This window comes from Carettochelys insculpta, chromosome 10 (genome assembly GCF_033958435.1).
Source record: "Carettochelys insculpta isolate YL-2023 chromosome 10, ASM3395843v1, whole genome shotgun sequence".
In the NCBI taxonomy this organism is placed as follows: Eukaryota; Metazoa; Chordata; order Testudines; family Carettochelyidae; genus Carettochelys; species Carettochelys insculpta.
The window spans coordinates 39,898,215-39,917,074 of NC_134146.1; the positions used below are offsets into that span (position 1 = coordinate 39,898,215).

At 42.3% G+C, this 18,860-nt stretch overlaps 1 protein-coding gene across 1 annotated transcript in view; it reads left to right on the forward strand.

Annotated features, from left to right (window-relative positions):
• Window positions 1-8,284: 8,284 nt before the first annotated feature.
• Window positions 8,285-18,860, forward strand: part of NAALADL2 (N-acetylated alpha-linked acidic dipeptidase like 2) — a 962,837-nt gene continuing 952,261 nt past the window's right edge. Inside the window, exon 1 of the mRNA XM_075004140.1 lies at window positions 8,285-8,380. The gene's annotated coding sequence lies outside the window, so the exon portion shown is untranslated. The remainder of the gene's footprint in view (window positions 8,381-18,860) is intronic.

Sequence of the window (18,860 nt, forward strand, 5' to 3'; positions counted from 1 at the left end):
GCCGCTCAGACCACAGCAAGGCTCCCCCAGCCCTCAGTGCAGCTTGGAGTGCATCGTGCAGTGCTTCAGATGGGATTTAAAGGATCCACGGCTCTGGGCCCTTTTGTATCACTAAGCCAACCATTCCCTTTGTCCCTCGTCCCCCCCATCAGCGGGCCAGAGCTCCACCCCTACTTTTACTTTCTATTTAATGTGTTGGAGTTTTTCCACACCACTATGTTCTGATGCAGTTGAGTAAAACAGGAAATTCTTAACCTGCGATATTACGAGTAGAGTTTGTTCATGCTGAACAGAGTGGTCTAGCTACAAAAAGTAGACCAATTAATTGCTCAAGGTTACAGTGTATTGTTGTGGGTCTCTTTCCTGTAATAAACCTATGGGCAGTAACTGCACTTTGGTATTTGTGATCTCTTTCCAATAGAAGTGGGTCTGTCCCACGAAAGCTCATCACCTAATAAATTATTTCATTAGTCTTTTAAGTGCTACTGGACTGCTTTTTTGTTTTGATAGTAAATAGAGTAGCATGGCTATCTCTGTTACTTTCCAATATAGTGTACCTCACTACAGAGGCCCCAGTTCAGCAAAGTCTGTAAGCCCATGCATAACATTAAACTCATTTCACTGTGAGTTTAAGCCTGTGCTTAACAATGCGGCTGAATTTAAGTACATAAGTGTTCAGCTGAGCTGGGACCATAATTTTGGTAGTTGGCACTTTTTTTTCATTTCAATCACATCACACCACAGCCCAAAAGAGGCTTCCATGGGAAAGCAGAATAATTGCACTTCATTGTCCTCAATGTTATTTTTAAAGCATTGTAACATTTCGCAAATGTAATCTCACCTGCAGCTGTCTTCTTCAGACCCTAATTTCATGATTCTGGGTGTTGAGGCATCACTTTTTTGTGACTCCTGCCTGGAAACCACGATCCTGAGTTACCAGCCAAAATGGTTTATTTTCCTTGCCAATGTACTCAGACATTTGCCTTTGGCTATACCTTCAATACTGTGGGAAGCTGAATGTATGCTTCTCTCATCCTGATAGAATCTGGCAGGTACCATGTAAGGATGACGGGGCTGTGGGTGGGAGGAAGGTGGGTCATTGGAACAGGAACATACAGAAAGATTTCTAGGCAGCAAAACAAGCATTTTGTTTTTAATCTGAGTAATAAAATTTTACAGACAGCAGCACTGCATCACGTGTTGTTGCTGCAAACAGAAAAATAGAAGAAAGTATATGTGTATGTGTGTATATATATATATATATATATATATATAATACAGCAGGGTCCACACAGAGAACTCCAGAAAGGGTTCTTTGTGACTACATAATGAAATGTGATTCTCAGTATTGGCAGTGTGGCCAGAGTCATAGATTCTAGGGACAATTGGGACTATCTAATCTCATCTGCTGTGTTACACAGGCTGTAGAACAAAATTCCTAGAGAATTCTTTTGCTGAAAAAACAAACAACCCCTCCACACCACCCCACCATACCCCCAAAAAAACTATGGAAAAAGGACTGGGCTGGGACTCAACAGATGCAGGTTCTATTCCCAGCTTTGCTGCTGGCCTGCAGGAGTAGGTAAAAGCAGAGGCTTAGACAATGGCAAATTTGTACAGTGAGCATGTCAAACGTGGCACTAACGAATTTTTTTGCAGTGCTGATGCTAGAATCTGGCCAGGGCATGGAACTCCATCAGCAGTTCCAGCCCAGGGGCTGGGATACATCAGCATCCCTGGGGATGTGAGTCAGCTGAGCAAATAACTATTTTCCACATCAAATTGTTTGAACTATTAATAAAATTATAAAATAATAAAACGCATAATTAAATTCTCAGTTAAAATTATTGTATTATATTCAAACAAGACCTGAAAAATATTATAAAATATACCTAAAATATAATCTATAATAATAAATAATTATGACTTTCTGATGGAAGTACATTTTCTTTGGTGGCCCAGAAAGCTATCAGTTTTCATAGCCCTTAGTAGGCTTTGAATTTGACATGCCTGTTGCAGGGTCTTAAAGGTGAGTATGTTAAACTTGATATTGAAAATGAGAAGTAGTACATGAAGAGAGACAACATGGGGATATCTAGTGGCAGGCAGAGGGGAGGTAGAATGACATAGTAGAAGGCTAGAGAAGAGGTATTTGTAATAGTCAAGGTAAAAAAAAAATGACCTAGTCATAGGCAAGGATTTCAGTGAGAGACAAGCGCAGATTTTAAGGAAATACCGCATTATTACTATGATAAAATAGCAAGGGGCAGAGTGAAAGCCCATGCCCATGAGTAAAGTTATGAATGTATTTAAATGCTGGTAGGTTTGGGCTCCCTAGTGGTAATGCTTTGCAATGACTCTTTCAAAGTCCAGTCCACAAAATGCAGGACTTTGAGGAGGGACGCGGGCTCTAAGTTACAATCCTATGACACATCGTATTTCTTCGGGTACGTTTACTACTTTTTCCTTCCTGCTGGTAAAACTGCTTTTTGACTAATTTTGTAAATTAGTTTCTCCCTCTCTTCTGTTCTGTTCCTCGGCGTGATTAAATACACTGCTGTTCTCTCAACTATTCTGACATTATTTTTTGTAGCTGTACCGGTCTTTTCAAACATTGTAATTGCAATATTTAAAGGCTATGTCTACACTACAGTGATCTGTCAACAGAAGTTACTGTTGGAAGAAGTTACTTTGTTCAACAGATCACGGCAATACATGAAAGAATATTGCCCCATCTACAGAGAGCAGCTGGGCTGCCCGGCCGCGCTCTTGACAGAAGCCAACCAGAAGCACAGCAGACAGGGCTGCCCAGTGACCTGGAAGACCTGTCTGTTGACAGAAGGACCCCTGGAATGTACACATGGCTTTTTTCTTGACAGATTAGATCAAGAAAGGCATTCTGCTTTATGGGGGAGAGGCAGAAGGCTGTTGACAAAAGTGCCAAATTCTATCAACAGAACACATTTTTAGTGTGGATGCTCCATTGGTTTTGTCAACAAAACCCTCTAGTGTAGACATAGCCAAAGAGCAGAAGCTACTTCCCTTAGGCTGAAATTCAGAAATGCTCTGCTCTGATACAAGTCACATGTGTGGCGTTTTTGGTGGTAGTATTTCTATCCTCTAGTCAAGAGAACAATATCCTAATTTCTTGTTTTTCATTGGGGATGTCATAACAACACTTATAGAAAGGCTTCCTGATCCCCATTCTCTTCTCCTTTCCTCCAAAGGCTTATCTACACTAGCCCCCTTCTTCGAAGTGGGCATGATAATCAGCCTGAGCAGGGAATAGCAATGATGGGCTGCAATGAATATGAAGCACCTAATTAGGCTAATTCTTGCTGTGGCAACTTTGAAGCTGCAAATTTTGAAGCGCCGGCATGCAGTGTAGCTGTGGGCACTTCAAAGTACCCATGCAAATTCGAAGTGCCCTTACTCCCAAAATTTTGTCAGTAAAAATAAATCTTGGGAGTAAGGGCACTTTGAAGTTGCACAGGTACTTCAAAGTGCCCACAGCTACATGGCATGCCAGTGCTTCAAAGTTTGCAGCTTTGAAGTTGCCACTGTAGGAATTAGACTAATATTCATTGCAGCACCTCATTGCTATTCCGTGATTGGGTTGATTACCATGCCCCCTTCGAAGAAGGGGGCTAGTGTAGACACAGCCTTGGTGTAAAAAATAGTCCCTTAATCCTGACTTTGAAATTCAACATATTGTTTCTCCACCTTTGCTAAGGAATGCTGAGCTCTGTAGACTCTACATTAGTAACCTGGAAGCTAAGGAGATTTAGGAGAGAAGGAAAAGTAAAATGCTTCCAGTCAGAACTAAATCATTAGTTTGCCTTGACAAGGTTTCTTCATTCTAAACAAATAAACAGCATTATAATGGGACTAGATTTAAGATCAAAGTTTATCTATTGACATTAAGCAGGTTCAGCACAGCCATAAAATTACTGCACATCAGACAATTATAAAGCTATCTATAATTTATAATGTGCATTGGGAAACTGTCCTTGGTTGCTGTGGATGTAATTAATATTGATACATGCTAAATTAAAGAGATTGCAAAATACTGTTTCTAATTTTCAACCTACACATTCATATATAATTGTGAAGAAAACTCAGGAATCTAGGATTATTGGCTAAACCTCACTGAGTCCACCTCCTTCCACCCCCTTCCAAATGGCTGATCCCAAGTGGTTCTCTAACTTACTCTATATAGTAACAAAGAAGTAGCCCCGTGTTAGTCTGTACTCCAGCAAAACAAACCAGCAGAAATGTAGCTCTTTAAAGACTGACCTAATGATTTATTTGGTGATGAGCTTTTGTGGGACAGACTCACTTCTTCAGATTAATTTCATTTCCAATACAGACTTACTTTAATATAAGTAAGTTCTGTATTGGAAATGAAATTGATCTGAAGATGTGGATCTGTCCCATGAAAGCTCATCACCAAATAAATCGTTTTGTTAGTCTTTAAAGTGCTCCATTTCTGCTGGTTTGTTTTGTTACTCTACACGCACACTGCAAAGTGATAACTTTTGTTTATGCATATGGACACAGACGTCCTCAATTATCTGTAGTGTGTCTTAACTATTCAAGTAGAAATGTGAGTAACACTTATTTGATAGAATTATAGGAACTGAAGATCCCTTTCTTGAATCTCGACTGTGATGCTGGGAAAAAATTCTTCTCAAGACAGAGGACAAGCAGACATTCCAGTTGGGCAAGAAAAGGAGTCAGGTATTCTGCTTGCACAGCAAACAGGCTGAGGGTACGTCTATACTTACTGGGAGATCAACATGGTCAGGGTCAATCTTCTGGGGTTTGATTTTGTGCACCTGGTCATGAAGACTTATAATAGATAATGTCCACTTACAGTTTTGTAGGTTTTTGTTATACTATTACAGACTCTGTTAAGACTGTCTGCTAGGCAACATACAGATTCTTTATTACTCTGCTCACTCTGTAATATGTTAAAATGTAACACACATTCTTTGTTCCTGTCATGCTGTAATTATGTAAATATGTGCCTGTGTGTGTGAATGAGAGAAAGAATGGACAAGAAAGGACCTTCAATACTTAGATTATCAGAGGTGGAGACCAGGACTTTGGGCAAACCAAAACAAGGTAAATTGACTACCTCAAAGTTGGAGGCAGGCACTCTTTTTTTTTTCCACGAAGAATGGATAAGGACTTTCCTCAAGAGACCACCACCTTCCAGCTATCAGCATGCAAGGCAACATCCAGAGGAGGTCACCCCCAGAAGGACTGCTGGACATGCTCGGTGCTGTTTGAAATACTGAGTGATTGAGTAAGGCTTGATAAAGTGAAACACATGGACTTGTATGAGGAAAAACCCTATAAAGAATGGGGTGTCTTGTCTTAGTCTTCAGGTTCTGTACTGTTACAACATGGAGCACCAGTCCTGACAGCCAGAACTTGGCTCAACCCCACCATTCCTGATCTGTCTGCCCAGTAGATCAGGGTGGGCAACAGACTGGTAACTGTAACATCAGCAGGATGGGTGTGTGTGCACATGAGTGTGTCTGAAAGCATATGCTGCTTTGCCTACATTGTTTAAGGAATGTGCCATGGTGGCCGTTCCCCCTGAAAAAGATCCCGTGTGCTTCTTTTAAGCCTAACAGTGGGGACCAACAAAACTGAACTACCAGGGCTCGAAACTCAACCCCTATACTCCTCATCATCATGAGGAGCAAGGGAGGACGGCCAGATAAGTTGATCCTCGATTCCAGCTATGCAATTGTTGTAGATGGAATTGCATATCTAGGATCAACTTTCAGGTCTATTGTAGACCTACCCTGATAGTAGATTCAGTAGAAAAATGCGTGTGGTGTAATTTAATCATTTGTCGCAGGCTATTAGAGAGATAAGATGAGTGAGATAATAACCACTATTGGACCAACTTCTTTTGGTGAGAGAGGTACACTTTTGAGAAAAATGCAGATCAGCCTGGAACTGCCACTCAGATGGGATGTGACTAGAGGTCTGGTGGGGAATGGGACAAAGAAAATAAGCTACTTCACTAGGTGTATGCCTATACTATGCGGAAGATTGACCTGCTCAGGGTGGATCTTCTAGGGTTCAGTTTTATGCACCTAGTAGGAATGTGCGTAATCAAACCATTTGGGGTCAGCTGTCAAGAGAGTGTCCTGTCAACTTCCCCCTGGGAGAATGGCCAGGTAAGTCAATTGTAGATAAAGTGATTGTAGCTACACATTTGCCACAGGTAGAATTGCTTTGATTCCTTAATTAATTAAAATTGACTGGAATGCCTTGTGTAGACCTGGCCTAGGATAGGAATAGGAAAGGGCAAAGTGCAGCAGCAGCCTAGAGCCCACAGTCAGAGGAGAGGGGATGGAAGGTGGGACTAAGCAGAACAGGCCTGCAATCCCTGGACACTGTCAAAACTTGATCTAAGTGAATGGGGCAACTGCAAATGCTTTTCAGACTTATCTGTTGGCATGAAGTAGAACTGGGAATAAAACCTGTTTGCTGAAAAAGCCAAAATGAGACCTCCACATCAACAGCAGCATAAAGTAGGGCTGACCTGGATTTCAATGTATATTTCAAACGTGACGGATGCTGTCTGTCTTATTGTTTAGGTATTAGAATTTTCACTTAGTTTTGAAATAAATTATTATATCCTCCCAGCTGAGACCCAAAGCCTCAGACTGACGGTGCCAATGACATTTTAATTTATAGTGAAGTATGGGCAAAATTAACACAGGAGCCCACGTGAGACTCAAACACACTAAAAACCAGTGCATAAAAATGAGAAAACCTGGCACAGTTGTCCAACCCGGCAAACAGAATGCACAGAGGCAATTGCAGCTGCAGTATTATTTCATTTTAATGGGCCTGAGAAAATGAGAACTCAGCCCCAAAATATGGACAAGCTCACTTTTTATTGAACAACCACATTCAAAGACTTAACTATACTTAGACAAATGGTCAGAATTTCCGCTGCAGACTGTGGCCAACAGTCACTGCTGCCAACTTTTGCAATTCTGTCACAAATCTCACAATATTTACTGTTTTTCTTGAAGCCACAGCTTTAGGCTCAGAAATCAGACTGACAAGAAACAGGACCCAAAACAGATGATTTGATTCCTGACCAGCATTCCCTCTAAATTTTTTTCCCTCGAGGGATGGAATAAATTTTGTCTTGTGCACTGAGGCAGAGGGTGGTGTACCACCAATAGAAACACATGCTGCTGGCTGGGGGTAGCTGTGATCACTCTGCTAATCAGCTGGGTATCACCTACACCTCTCCTGGGTGGCTGCTCCAGTGGTCAGCTTACAGGGAACACTGCTCCTGATTTAAGATTTTAAACTTAGGACTGGCCTGCATAATTTTTACGGATATAACTGTTTCAGTGGTGTTTTTTTTTTTCAAATGCAATGTAATTTCACTAGTATAATTACTAGTTTGGACACAGTTATAGTGAAATAAAGTGCCTTACACTTTTTCTCCTTCCCTTAAGCCTCATTTACATTAGAAAAGGTTTGTGAAACCTTTATACTAGAAACTCCTCCTAGCATAGACATATTTTACATTGGCAAAAGGAGAGCTTTGGGCAGTATAGCTAAGGCTGGCCAGTTTGTGGACAAAATAAGCCACGTTCAGCTGTGAGGAAGAAGGGCCTCGAGCACTAGAATAAGGCACCAATTATTTGCGTTCAGTTCTGGGCTTCACCACAGACTTCTGTGCTCCTCTGGCCAAGTGAGTTGGGCCTGACCTACACTGCAGAAGAAAGTAGACAACAGCTTGTCAATCTAGGAAAGTGGCTGCACTAAAATTTCTCCCCTACCGACCTTCCGTCCACAGAGAGAATACATTTTATGTGCACCGAAGCACGTGCAGATGTACACCAACAGAAACCTATGCTGCCAACTATGGGCTCTGCTAATGAGGTGGGCAACACCTGACTCTCCTGGGTGGCTGCCCAGGAGCTCAGTTTAGCAGAAACACAGTCAGTGACCAGCTGTGGTATGGCCAGGGGAGCCGTGGCAGAGTCTCTTTTGCTTCTCCACGTGGCTAGGCTGACTTTTTCTTTTCTGTTAATCCTGAGCACTGTTCTGCAGGAATTTCCCCTTCTCCTCTCCCTCCCCCACAGTTCCTCTCCTCCTGCCCTTTAAACCCTTCCTCCCCGTGCAGACATGGCTGGCTGTGACTCAGCGGCTCTCTCCTCCCCTCTGGCCCTTTGCTGGGGCTGATCCCGTGCACGGATCACACACAGCAGTTTAAGGAAAGGGCCGGCTCCCTCTCTCCGCTTTACGACTGCTGAAAACCCCCCCTCCTCCCAGCCCAGCCAGCTCAGTGCAGCCGCGCCGCGCCTGGGGCTCGCTCCTCTCCAAGGTAAAGGGACCCACGGCGATCAGTATGTTGCACGGTGCGGGGGTGGGGGCAAGTTCGCAGCCCCCGGGCGCCCCAGCGGAGAACGCCGCCAGCTGCAGCCTGCGAGCTGGACGAGCACTGCTGCGCCCGAGTTCTCCCCCACCCCAGCCCCGCCGGAGCTCGCCACTTGGGCTCGCCTCCCTCTAACTGGCATGTGATGGGCCCTTCCAAGAGAAGGGGAGGGAGTCTCCGACAGGCTGGGGCTGGAACAGCTGCAGCAGTCTGCCAGCTGGAGGCACTTCCTTACGGGTGGGGGGTGCGCTCGGAGATCCGAAGGGGGGTCTTGCCAGGGGTTCCTGCTCGTCTCGCGTGGCGGCTCTCCTGCGTGTGAACGCGTCGTCGGGAGAAGCCCCCGCCGGGCATCGCGCCAGGTTCGCTCCATTCATTGTGTAACAAGTCACTCCCCGGTTTGGGCGAGAGGCCGAGAGAAACTGACCAGATGATCTTTTTCCTCACCCCCCGGCCCAGTGGGTTCTGTCTCAGAAGTGGGGAGGAGAGCCCAGTAAGGAAATCTCCTTTGAACCCCAGGGAAGACTGGTGGAGAGGGATACAACCTATCGTCCTTACTCAGGCAGAGCTGCCACTAACTTGGCTGGGAGTTTGCCAGAGTTAAAGAACGCCCTGGTTGGTATTCATGTGGCTCCTGATTTGGTCTTTTAAAAGGCATTGTTAAAAGGCACTACATTTCGGCCTCTGGCCTTGCATTAGCAGCAGGTGCTAAGCATAACTATTTTTGCAAGGGAGGGATGGAAATGCCTGTTTTGGGCAAAAGTTTGTGAGAGCAAAAAAATTTTTTTTTTTATAATTAATCAGGAAGTAATTAGAATCTCTTTTGAGAACAGCAAAGACCTCTTGATGGGTTGTGTGAACTGTTTTCTTTTTCCAGTAGAATATCTGTATTTTAACTTATGAATTTCCATAGTAAAGATGTACATACTCTGTATCCAAATTAGGTGTGCTGATAAATTTGCTCATTGGTAACAAGAAGTCAGCAAACTGAAAAATTGCTTGTCTCTTTCTTGTTGCCGGACATGCGCTATATCAGACCACTGGATATTTAATTATTCTGTCATTGCTATCTTCATAATGCAAATAAAAGGTGATTTATGCTACACAGAAACATAGCATTTTTAATTCAGCATGATTAATCTCTTGTAGCTGCTCCTAAGGTGTTGTCTTGAATTCAATAAAATTGTGCAGTATAACAGATAATCTGCATTACAAATATCCCTTACATTATTATGATTAGGTGTGTTTTTAACTTGTTGCCTTGAGTTACTCAGACCAAAGATTATTTTATTGTTGGTTCTTTGTGTAGTCAGGGAGGAATATCTCTTTAACTTGTAAAATTGATGAGAAAAAGCTTAAAAACCTTTAGAGGAAGTGGATCATGTTCTGCCCTCTAAGATTTGGAAGGATTTTTTTAAAAATTCAGAAGTGTGAAGAACAACATTAGTGCTCTGTGACTTTTAGAAAATTTCCACAAAGGCCAATGTCCCATAGTGTTGTGTGTGCGGGTTTTTTTTTTTTTTTTTAAACTAGTAAAATCATCATCTAGAAAACTGCTTTCCAAGAAAGCACGCAAAGATTTAAATGTATCCAAATATTTTCTTTGCAGCCAAGGCCCCAGTCCTTCAGCCTTCATTCAATCAAGTAATCCCTACACACATGGGTGGTTCATTGATTCCAATGTAGGCTGTGATGAGGAAATGTGGTCTGTACTGGTTGGATCCCTGCATCCTGGTTGCATCCCCTTGACTTCAGTAATATTCAATAGAGGTATAGTCTGCTTTGGTGAGTGAGATTGCAGGATTAGGACTATAATTAAGAATTGCTATGGGATTGGCAAATATAGTTGTCATCCAAAGAGAGAAAATTTTTAGTAAGGAAATAAATTAGAGGATTTAAAACTTATTCTGAGTGTTTTATTAAAAATAACCTTTTCACAGAGGCTTCTTTTCAAATTACTTACTACAGTTTTAATTGATATATATGTTAGTAGTCTCCATATTTATGAGGTGTTAGCATGAACTCTAATAATGCCAAACTACTGTACCTCAACAAACTCTATGTATTTGAGATTCTTAATCTAGAGAGCCTTTTTTTTCAGAGGCCAAATGCTTACATAATCCAGCATTTTCTTCCAGTATCAGCCATATTAGGACAAGAAAAAATAGCTTACTCCCGGTTTTGCTCATCTTGCAGTCAAAACATTTAATTGTAGAGACAATTAAAATGTCTCTGGGTCTGGGCTGCCGGCCTCTCAGGGGAGTCAGGAAACTGACCTGTGCAGCAGTGCTGACCGGTTTCCCAGCTCCTGCAAGTGCAGGGGAGCTGGGAGCCAGCTAGCCTGGCTCTCAGCTGCTCACAATTTCGACTTGCGTTATTGCAAGAAACGTGTAAGTGAAAATCATGTATGTCAGGGGTCTACAGTAAAGTGGAAACTACCAGTTTTCTACATCAATGCAAAGATACCTGTGGCTCGTACGATTGTCACAGGTTGCACTCAGGTTCCCTGTAATCGCAGCATCCAATATCTCCTGAATCACAATTTTTCAGCTTCACTAAAACATGGGCCTAGCTTTCTAAGTTCTTTCACTTAACACTGTGATTACATACTATCACCAGAATTTTTGGTCTTGTCCTACATTCCCTGGGTGAGCAGTGGGAACGTGTTTCAAGGATGATCTTCTTTCAGTTTAAAAAAAAAAATAGCTGATGCAGTGAAAGTCTGTCTGTCTAACTCACTTGTGAACATAATGGAGCATAATTTTAAAATTTAAAAATATTTTGTTCAGGTTGACACAAACTAGAAATTTCTCAGCAACAAAAAAAAAAAAAGCAATAAGGAATGATTTCAGGCTGAGTGAAATGTTTGGTTCCACTCAAATGATTTCTTCTGTTTGTCTGTCTTTTAGGTATATTTACATCTTTTTTCTTTTTAAAAAGAAATAAATCTAGCTGGATTTCTAAACAAAATGTCCAAATGTATTCTTTTGAAAATGTCAAAATATTTTGAATTTTTATGGAAAGTTTGTCCAGTTGGAAGTGAATTGACAAATAGTTTGTTCACCAAAAAGTGCAGTTTGTGGTGGACTGGAACTATTTTATTATGTTGCTCTGCAGCTCTACTCGTGAGTGTTGTGAAGGTCTTATTTGTGCCTTTGGCCATTCATGCTTTTGATGCTTTAGTAGTCTCTGGTTCAAACCTCTGTGTGTTGAGTAAGAGGGTGGCCATCCTACATCTGCCGTCGCTTGTGGCAAAATGTGCACGTTAAATATCAGTATAGGAGCAGTATGTAGTAAATATCACTGATGAAGATGAAATTACTTACAAATTTTAAGTATTTAAAAAGTAGATTGCCCTGTATATACACAGATGATAGATATAGAGTAAGTGTAATTTGGTACAAATACATACAGTATAAAGTGAGAGAAGAACCAAACTCGTTTTGTGGACTAGCTACAGGACATGGACGTTCCTGCTAACTTGCTATATAGCCTTGGGCAAATCACTTCACTTTTTTATGCCAGTTTTTCATGCCTGTAATGAGGATCTTTGTGCTCATGGGGAGGCTCCAGGTATTAACTGTGAAATGGTGAGTGTGTGTACACCTCTCTAAGGCTATGTCTACACGGGCAGCCTTTGTTGACAGAGAAACCTCTGCAGTACTTCTGTTGACAGATCACATCTACACATAAAAGCGGCTTGAAAGAGCAAGCTGCTCTGTCACCAGAGATCAGCCAATCTGCCTTGCCCTCTGTTGAGAGAACAGCTGATTGGAAGCTCTGCAAACTGGGCTGCCCGGGGGACCGGAAGCCCTCTCTGTCGACAGAACTGGTTACATGGGCAATCTAGCAGCAAAATACTGTCGCCAGAGGTGCTGTACCTGAGAGGGGAGCAGTATAACACTGCTGGCTGAACAGCTGAGTTTTGCTGACAAACTCTTGACAGAGCACTTTAAATGTGTAGACGCTTGGTGAGTTTTGTGGATGAAAGCCCAGTTTTGTCAACAGAGGCTGCCTGTGTAGATGTAACCTGAACATTTAAAGCACTAGCTCTTAGGCTACTTCTACACTACAAAGTTTTGTAGACAAAACTCATGGAGTGTCTACAAACCCACAATGCATTTTGTCAACAGAAGCTGTTGATAAAAAAGCCATGTGGGTGCTCCAGGGAGTCCTTTTGTCGACAGAGTGGATCTAAAGATCGATCTGCTTTTATGTGCAGATGTGATCTGTTGACCGAAGTTTTGTCAGACATCTTTTCCGACAGTAACTTCTGGAGACAGGTACTTCTGGTATGGAAGTAGCCTTATTTTTTGGTGGTGGAGAAAATGTCATCTTCCCTGCCAGAAAAAGAACCCTGATGTCATTCTTGCACTTGGTGTTTTTTGTTACATAGAAGCAGTAGCTCCTTGTTACTACTACTTGTATGGTGGGTCCCACCATACAAAACTGTATTATTACTGTGCTGGATCACACTCCTTTTATTATATGCCATACCCTGTTTTATGTGTTTTTTAATATAGATCATCCCAACTCCATATTAATCACCTTTATATCTTGTCCATATATTTTGGTAACTTTGTGTTGAGTAAAATAACCATCAGCATGAATCATTGTTGAGGCCGCCTCTTATGTAGGTGTGAAGAGAGAAATAGTATATCTCCATAAACTTCACAAACAGGAGCTACTTTGAGTGCACACTGCTGGCATTTCACAAAGCTGCTGTATTAGCTACCAGTTTTTGCAGCTGCCTTGCTTTGTTGCTTATGAGGTTTTTGTGCAATGAAATGTCAAAATCAAATATTGCTTTAGAGAGAATAGACTCTGCTTAGGCAGCAAAGAATGAGATGTTGGGCAATTTTCTGATTACACTGTAGGCACACGAAAAGAACCTGTTTGGGAAAGGGCCTACTGTGTAGCATTCCCTTTTTCTAAGATGTAACGAAATGCTATCGTGTCATTATCGTGGGAGCAGCTTTGCCCTCCATAGCAAATGTTGCAGAAATGTTTAAACTGCCTACGTATAATTTCTAAAACTTTAGCCTTTTGTTCATAGAGCTTTTGGTTCCTCTTTCTCCTTTCACTACCACCTCAGCCCCCTACTGAGTGCTTTTCCACAGGCCCACCAAAAGGGATTCTGGGCCCCAGTGCAGAAATCAATGGGTCCTCTATCCCCTTCCCAGAGAAGCCCCAAGGAACGCCCTGGTGAGTCAAACACCTGTTTGGATGGTGATGCAAGGGGTAGGGGAGGGTTGTGCACAAGGAGCCATATACGCCCCCTCCCCCCGTGCTCCTCTCACCACTCATTGTTAGCGTTGCTTCGCTCTGGGGAAGGGGCGGGACCACTCCCACACTCACCAGAAGTGGGGCAGCCCTTCCAGAGGAAGAGTTGGGAAGGGAGAGGGGCAGAGCAAGGGTGGGGAAGATGTGGGGCTGAAGGGGGCCCTTCACCAGTCACTCCCCTCACCAGTTGCCACTAGCCCCAGGGTAGCCAGAAAGCCCCGCCCCTCCTTTTCCTTGACCCAGCCTGACTGCTCCATGGAAAAGCCCCAGCAGCGTCTCTTGATTGAGAGATGCTCTTGTTATGACTTACACAGGTTCCGGGGCCCCAATGACCCCCCCCCCCCCCCCCAAGGAACCTGTGTGGGGAATATCAAAAGCTGTTTTCCCCAGAGCAGGCAGAAATCACCCAGGCCCCTGCACATCTGCCCCCTTTGTCCTGTGTCCCTACCCCATTTGCAGGCCTGCTTGTCTACGGTAAGAGTTTGTTTTGTGTGTCTTGCACTGAGGCAGGCTGTACAAGTGCAAAATCATTTTTCATCACTGGTAAGAAGAGCTGCATGAGGGATTTGCACCAGTTCAGCTGCATTAGAATAGCTTCTGCAATGCTTTTAAAAAAAGAAAAACAACTTGCATGAACAAGTCCCTGGGGAGAGTGAGCTGGGGGGGGTGTCGGGGAATGTTTCCATTATTTAAAAATTGTCCTTGTGACCTTCATTGTCATACGTTTATTACTTAAAGGGCTAGGGGTTGAGAGAGGAAAATTTGGCATGAAAATAGCTCTCATTAAGAACATTTGAAAAACACTTCTTGTGACAACTGCTATTTCAGTGAGGAGACCAGTGATTCTTTAAAGAATTAAACTCTGTGCATGGAAGTGCCTCTTGTGTGTGTTGGTCTCATTAGCTTGTAATGTGTAGCTGGAGAGGGTTGTGCTGTACCTGCATGCTTAGCTAATTTAGGTGCGCTGTAAAGAAGGAAGGGCTGTGCAGAACTGCTTACCTCAACAAACGCACAACTTCTAAGGGTTGAACTTGAGAGGCTGTGTCCTACACACCTGGGAAAATGCTAGAAAAAGTCCTTTAGTAGGAGGCTCTGCTGATGTCAAGCCAAATACTTCCATGCTACAGAATTAACTTTTCTAGCTTGCACACTGGATTGAAAAAAAAGACTATGAAATTTCATTTAATTAAACTACATGACAAAAACATTAAACTGGGGAGGTTACGAACTCAGAAGGCAGAAAATAACAAAATGAAGGGTGTGAACACAATGTAGTTTTTGCTTCTTCGTGGCTGGTTATTAAGGCAGAGGGCACAGTTGGGGCTGATGTAAATGAATGTACAAATACCTGTACTCTAGATCTCTTACTGAGTCAAAGTTCACATCAGGTCAAAGAATGAACTCCCGGCCCCAGTAAAGTCATGGTTATTTGCCGGATGATAGGCCGGGACCTCAGCCTTCTGCTTCAGTGGCATGCAGAATTGGGAGTTTTACTTGTGTTTAAATCCTGACTCTTCTGTGTAGTCAGTATTGATTTTATTTTTGTTGGTCTAATTTATTTTTATTGAGCAACCTGCTACTGCAGTAATTTTCCAGGCCACTGTAAACAGCTCTCTTGGGCCTCTGGACCATATCTGGGTTTAATAATTAGACAGAATTTTAAGGCCAAAAGGAAGCACCAGAGCATCTACTCTGTCCTGTGTACCCCAGGCTGCCTCCACAACTAGCTAGCACTTGCACACTAAACCCAACAACTGAGATTAGACCAAAGGTTACAGCCCACTGGACGCTACATTTTTATGTGGCTGAAAGAATATGTGAAGCTGAGGTTCAGGGGAATGACTGATATGCCCACACAAAACCAAAAAAGTAGACATATAGCCCTTTAAAGGCTAAGAAAATAATTTATTAGGTGATGAGTTTTTGTGGGGCAGACCCACTTTTTCAGGTGTGAAAATATTTGAATTGTCTTTAAAGTGCTACAGGGCTGCTCTTTTGTTTTGTGAATCAGACTAACACAAGTACCTCTCTGCTATACCCATATCATCTTACCATTTGAGCCACACCACAGGTTTCAGAGGAAGAGAAATTCACCTCCCCCACCCCCATAAAAATTCTTCCCTGAGCCCACCTTTAGACTCTGGATGGGTTAGCAGGAACCCCTTATCCCATGTCCCATCTCCAGCCATGACCCTTCCTGATATTTCAGAGGATGGAGGCAATTATTTTTTTAAATTGAATCCATGGGATGGCCGCAAAGAACCCTTCCTGACCCCTGCAGATGGCAGGATGGCTGGCTAAAATTAGGTTCCTTTTAATTTAATTGGCAATTTTGGAGAAAGTGATATACAGTGATGTAAACCAGAGTGAATGGGATAACAAGCTGTGATTTACAATGGAAAATGGAAAACATAAAGGAATGGGATCCTCCCACATTTCTTGAATTCCTTTTCAACTCGTATGAAAAAAGGCACCTATAACATGAAGAAAAAAATAACTTGATGCCAACTAACCTTTGCTTTAAAATGTTACAGTATGCTTTTGTAAAAATACAGTAAAGGCTCAATCCTGCCAAGTGCTGAATGCAGTGAACCTGTTCCAGCAAAGGTTGTGAATGCAAACTGCAAGCCTGGGTGTGAGTCCAATGAGACTAATCAGTTGAGCTGAAGTTAGGAATATGCTTAAGTGCTTTGTTCGATTGGATTGAGGGTGGCTCACCATCTCTCAAGTGTGATCTTAGTTCACTACAAGAGAACTGGAAGAGAGTGGAGCTATAAATCTTAATCTGAAACAAGGAGACAGGATAGAAAATAAATGTCAAAGCTTTGCATTTTGTGTTTATTGTTACAGACAAACTGAGTATCAAATCTGTGATTCATATATTCTAGAAGTTTTTTGCAGAAAACTGTGCACAGCATAGTTACAATAAATCCAATTTTATATATGGAGAAATAAGAATAATACCAATTAAATAAAGATGATGACATTTTTCTTGATAGAAGCGTTGAACATTTTTATTATTTCTTTTTAGCACCTCCAATGTTCTTAGTTGACTGTAAGGTAAGAGAGAATTAAGCTGGTTTCTGCACTATCAGGCCCATGTACAGGGTGTGTGGGGGTGCAAAGGGTGGCCTGAGCATGTGCTATAAGAGGCAATGCCTCCTCTAGGTCTTAGCGTGCAGTCTGACTTACTTGACTTAAACCCTTGTACTCTGAGTGGAGCGTAGGTCATCTACAAGTCTCCTCCAAATCACTCTGTATCAAGACAAAACTTCTAACTGACCGCAGGAGAAGTCTCCACTTCACTTTGTCCTGAGACAAAACTTCTAACTGACCCCAGGAGTACCCCAGTTGTTCTTCTCAGTAGATCTTTTCCACGTTGTCTGAGGTCTTTCTCTTCTGAGTTTTCCTTGCTGGTTCCATCCCCAGCACCATGGTCTAACTTCTGCACACTCCAGTCCTATACCCAGACCACCTCATATACTCCAGTCCTGACTCCTGTACCCCCAGTCCTGAGTCCACTGTCCAGAGCCTCCCATGCTCCATCCCATAATATTTTGTTTGTACTGGTGATGCACACAGATGCACTACCTCAGTATTGGTGTTGCAAGTAAGAAATTGTAACCTGCCCACAAGAAAATTCAACCCATCCAAGGATGGAAAAATCTTAGAGAGAACACTGCTCCACTGCCGTGCGTGCCATCAGGAATGGTGAGGTTATATTAACTCTGCATTTGGCACTGGTATGAATGCTGCAGGAATAATAAATATGCCCAATTCTGGTATCCGCAACTCAAGAAGGATGTTAAAACATCGCAGAGAAGATCCAGGAGAATGAATCAAGCATTGAAAAATCTGCCTTGTAGTGAAAGACTCAGGGGGCTCAATACCTTTTATGTATCGAGGAGTAAGTTAAGATGTGACTTGATCACAGTCTGTAAGCACCTGTGTGGGAGCATAAATTTGACAATAAAGAGCACACTTTGGTCTAGAAGACAAATGCATATCAAGATTCAACTGCTGGAAATTGAAGATAGAGAAAATTGGACTTGAAAGAAGTAAAGTTTTAACAGAGTAATTAATCACTAAAATAATTTGTCTAGGGTTGTAGAAGATGTGCCATTGTTTTAATTTTTAAATTTAAGATTATATGGTTTCCTTAAATATATGCTATTGTTCAAACAGGAATTAATTCTGGGAAATCATATGGCCTGTGCTATGCAATTCAGACTGTAAGGTGATCCCAATCAACATTCCCTGTAATCTTTTTCCATCCGTGTGTGGATTTTTCCATCCACATGCAGAATAACTATTTGCGTGCACCATCAGTAGAAACAAAAATGTAGTTGTGGGTGCTACTAATCAGCTGGGTGGCATCTGAATCTCTCCTGAGAGGCCATAGAAGGACATAGCTTACAGGGAATGCTGATCACAATGATCCCCCGTTGGTCTTGCAGTCCGTGAATGTGTAAAGAATATATGAGAGAATTAAGCTACCTAGAAGATTCTTCATCACATGAGGATATTGCAGCTGAAAAGGCTGCAGATTTTGAAAATTAGTGAAGTACCAAGAAATTGTGATCGGTGCTTTTACAGGTGGTATACTAAGTGGGGGAGACCCGGAATGCTATGTTGCCAACAAGAGCTCTTGAATAATGGAAAGCTGCCGCCAGAGTCTGTCACTGTAATAGTAGTATGAATTCATTTACAAAAAAAGGACTAAAAAGTTCTTGACTTCAATCAGCTGTGGGCAGAGTGTGGAATTCAATCTCTCTCTCAGAGCACTCTTCATGCAGCAAAGTGGATCAACTTCTTTGGAAGATTGAGAAATACAGCACATCATTTAATAATAAAAAACAACTGGAAAAATAGTTTTATTGCAATGTTTGGTGTGGGTGATTTACAGAACCTGCAGATCTGTGTACACAATCTCCTGCAGCGAAGAACCATCAGGAATGTTCTATGGTTTTCTCTCTCTCTGCTTTGCAGACGACGAGAAAGGTCTTTGGTTTGGTAGAAACAGAAGCAATGTAAGAAAATATAGAAGAACAAAATAGTTATGAGATGTCTTCTTGACATTTAAGCTTGCACAAAAACTGAAATGAAGTTGAAGTGTGAAGGGGTGACTTTGTTCATGTAAGCTCTTCAC